The sequence below is a fragment of the Otolemur garnettii genome, unplaced genomic scaffold (genome assembly GCF_000181295.1).
Source record: "Otolemur garnettii isolate 467f Iridium unplaced genomic scaffold, OtoGar3 scaffold00019, whole genome shotgun sequence".
In the NCBI taxonomy this organism is placed as follows: domain Eukaryota; kingdom Metazoa; phylum Chordata; class Mammalia; order Primates; family Galagidae; genus Otolemur; species Otolemur garnettii.
Genome location: NW_003852414.1, coordinates 4,566,302 through 4,569,831, shown reverse-complemented (window position 1 = coordinate 4,569,831; position 3,530 = coordinate 4,566,302). Strand labels below are relative to the sequence as shown.

The window sequence follows — 3,530 nt, the reverse complement described above, 5'->3', positions numbered from 1 at the left end:
AAAAAAAAAAAAAAAAAAAAAAAAAATTATTAAATGCAGGATAAAAGATTAAATGCATTTTCTCTCCCACGATTTATTATAAAATTGTAATGCCAGTTTTTTCAGGTAAATAATAATAGTGCTACTATTTAATGATTTCACAGATCACCACTATTCACTGTCTTACTTCAGTCCACTTAAAAATTTTACCACCCTTAGTCTCAGTAAGGTCACTTGCTTAACTTAAACTATTTGAATTTGTAAAGCTCACTGTCTATCAGCCTATTTAAAAAATCACTGTGCAGATACTTCCTAGTTAACGAAAGAAAATCCAAATCATGAACTACAAACAATACGCTGTTTTTCTATCCCACCAACATATTTTCATTCAGGACTGGTGTACTAAGGATAAACCTAAAAATAGGTAAAGTGTTGATGACTCCATATAAACACATAATATATACAGGTGGCATTACAGTACGAATCAATGAGTGATCAATCTTCTCCAGCTTCTGTTGCTGATAAACTACAAAACAAATCTAGCAACAAATACTGGGATATATATATATACACAAATAATACAGTCTGTTACATTACACTTTTTTTAATTTAATATTTTTTCCCCAACAGAGAAACAGCTTCAGAATGGTGGTGCTACGTGCAGCCACGGGACACAGATGTACCCTGCTTCCCTGGCTCTTCAGGTGCACAGCTCAGGGTCACACTTTCACTGCCTGCTCTTAGGCAGTGCTGGGGGCTCTCCAGACTCTACTCTGAAATGTTTCCAAGGCAATTTTAAAACAAAGAGAAAAATACTGCGCCAGGAGCCAGACCGTCTATTAAGACCAAGCGAGGTATCGAAAGACCCATTCTGAAATACTCTCCTAGAGATTAGGGAAGAAATACTGGATGTAGCCAAATAAATACATCTCTAGGCCACTGTTTTCCCAACTTTTAGGTATAAAAAGAGGCGCGGCGAGACTAGATACTTTTTAACACTTTCACTGCAGCATTCCGAGTCTTACCGAGGTCTAAACTGACAGCGGAACCAACCGCATAGACGCCGGGTGCTCCTTTCTACATGACCTCCCTTTGGGAACGCGGGCCTACACAGTCCATAAAACCTACTTCCGTGTATCATTATTGGCCATAAAGCCAGGCACAGCCAATCGTGTCATTGGAATGTTAAAAGCCTTTACCCATAACAAACACTTGGAACGACAAGTACAACTTTCGATAAAGGTATACTTTAAGGCGTTTTGCTCCAGCCTTTGCAAATGCGTTTAAACCGGCTGCGGCGTTCAAAAGGAAAACATCTCACGCCTTTAAAACTGAAGGGCGTGCCTTTTCTACAATGAGGACTGTGTGGGCCATTTCTTCTCAAGGGGTCTGAGGGAACTTCAGGGAAATAGGAAAGGACAGCCATTCTAGAAAGACAATCGACTCCTCCGAGATGGGAGGAGGGCAGCGCGCTGGTAAAGAGGGTTTTTAATTCAAGGACTTTGAGGAGATTGCTTCCAGAGAAGCTGGAGGGTAGCAAGCGTCCATCCAGCAGAGGCGGGGCACCCTTACGACTGCGGAGAAGAAAAAGTGCGCGGTTTAAGGTCAACAGTTCCCGCACCCCGTCCAGAGAGGCCCCAGGTGGGCTCCCCCGGGTAGGCGGAGATTTGCACACCTCCCTCTTGCAGTCAGGGAGCGTGCACACGAGCGGTGGGAAGGAGGGCGGCACCCGGGTGGCCTTTTACACACACAGAGCACACACACAGCCGCGCACACACACGCACCCTGCCACCCTCCTTCCTAGGGGCGGGGCGGGGCGGGGCGGGGCGGGAGGGCGCTGCCCTCACACAGGAAGTCAGGAAACCCAGGGGGCAGAGCAGCCACAACTTCGGGCCATTTAAACCCTCTCGCCCACGTCAGCCAATGGGCAAGCAATGGCCTCCCCTCCCCCCGCGCCCACCGCCGCACCCAGACCCCTAGCCCCCACCCCGGCGCCCATGCGTCTCCCGCACACGCCTCCCCCTGCCCCGCCGTCCTCGGCGGGCACGGCCCGGGCCCCGGAGCGCCTTTGTGCAGCGCCTCGTCAACCTGCCCTCCGTCCGCGGGGCCCCACGTCCCGCCTCCTCACCGAGAGCTCGGCGGCCTCGCAGCGGGAAGCCCCCTCTTCACGTCGCGCCGCAGCTGCAGGACGCCGAGGCCAGCCCGGAGAGCGCTCGCACCGCAGCCGCAGCGGCGGGCCGGTCCCCGCAGGCTGGTCTCTGAGGGAGGGTAAGTTCCAGGGCACGTCGGAGCGCGCCGGCGCGGGGGCGGGGCGGAGCGGGGGCGGGGCGGGCGCCACGTGACGGACGGGCTGGGCGGGCGGCTCACGTGACGGCCCGAGCGCGCGGGGCGGGCTGGGGGCTTCGGGGAGCGCGGGCGGGCAAGGGGCGCGGCGGCTCCGCGAGGCGGCGCGGCCGCGGGAGGCGCGCAGGGGCCGGGGCGGCAGAAGAAGCGCGCGGCCCAACGGGCGACAGCACTTTGTAAACACGGAGTGGGAGGCGTTAAGAAAACACTCGTGGGGAAAACGAGGGGAGGGTGGGCGGGAAGCGGACGCTCCACCAAGGCGGCGGGAATGGAGCCCAGAAAAAGACGGCCGGTCCCTGGGCCCTGCCCGCCCCCCTCCTCTGCCCCCTGGCCGGCTGGAGCTCCCGCCGGGCTAGGTCGGTCGTTTTGAGGACCTGGAAATCACACTGGGACACTCGAAAAAGTGCCACACACTGCCTGTACAGGACGAAATGGAACTCGGGAGTCGCTGAGTCGGTGACCGAGTCTGTGCGGAGCTGCGCTTCGAAGCCACCAGGGTAGAGTGCTGGACAGCTGTGCACGCTCGGCTGAGGAGACCTTTGGGGACCCACAAGGGCGCGCGCCAGGGAAGGTGGCTGCAGAGCAGCATAACCAGCTGTGCAGCATTCATCGGTTCACGGGGCCTACTGCGTGCAAGCCCAATGGGGGCCACGGTGTCGTTGTCCAAAGTCATCCCAGTTTGCAGTGTGGCCGCGGAGATCCCGGAAGTTACAGGCATTGAGGGTCTATGATAATGGGAAAGAGACCTGCCTTAAATGCCAGTAATTGTCCCGCTACCCCTTCTGAATCCCCGCTTCAAATGACTTAAAAAGCTGCCTTCCAGCCCTAAAAGTCAACAACTGTGAGAAAATTGCCATTGTATGCTTCTACTGAGAAGTATTAGGACTTAAGAAATATTCGTTAACCTATAGAATGTGCCCATTAAGGTGCCAAGATAAAATAATAATACAGACGGGGGGAGGGGGCCAGGATATGAAGAGCCTCACTGAGTCTGGAGTTGGCTTTCCATACCTGAAGATAGGGCAATATCTGGCTTCCTTATCACAAGCCAAACTCCCAATTGTTCTTTAAAAGATACAAAGAATCTATTGGCAAGACTTCACCAGCTGTTGTTTACAACCTTCGCATTAAATCTAATGGGAGACATAAGTTTTAAGAGAGTCTCTTTTTAGAAAGGAAGGATGTTTAAAATAAGAGTTCGTAAAAAT

At 53.2% G+C, this 3,530-nt stretch overlaps 1 protein-coding gene across 2 annotated transcripts in view; it reads right to left on the bottom strand.

Moving 5' to 3' along the window:
- The window catches only part of ARHGAP12 (Rho GTPase activating protein 12), a 124,261-nt gene extending 121,975 nt beyond the window's left edge, over positions 1 to 2,286 (bottom strand). For both annotated transcript variants that reach the window (XM_012803364.2, XM_023511400.1), the window contains exon 1: positions 2,108 to 2,286. The gene's annotated coding sequence lies outside the window, so the exon portion shown is untranslated. The remainder of the gene's footprint in view (positions 1 to 2,107) is intronic.
- Between the last annotated feature and the right edge of the window lie 1,244 nt (positions 2,287 to 3,530).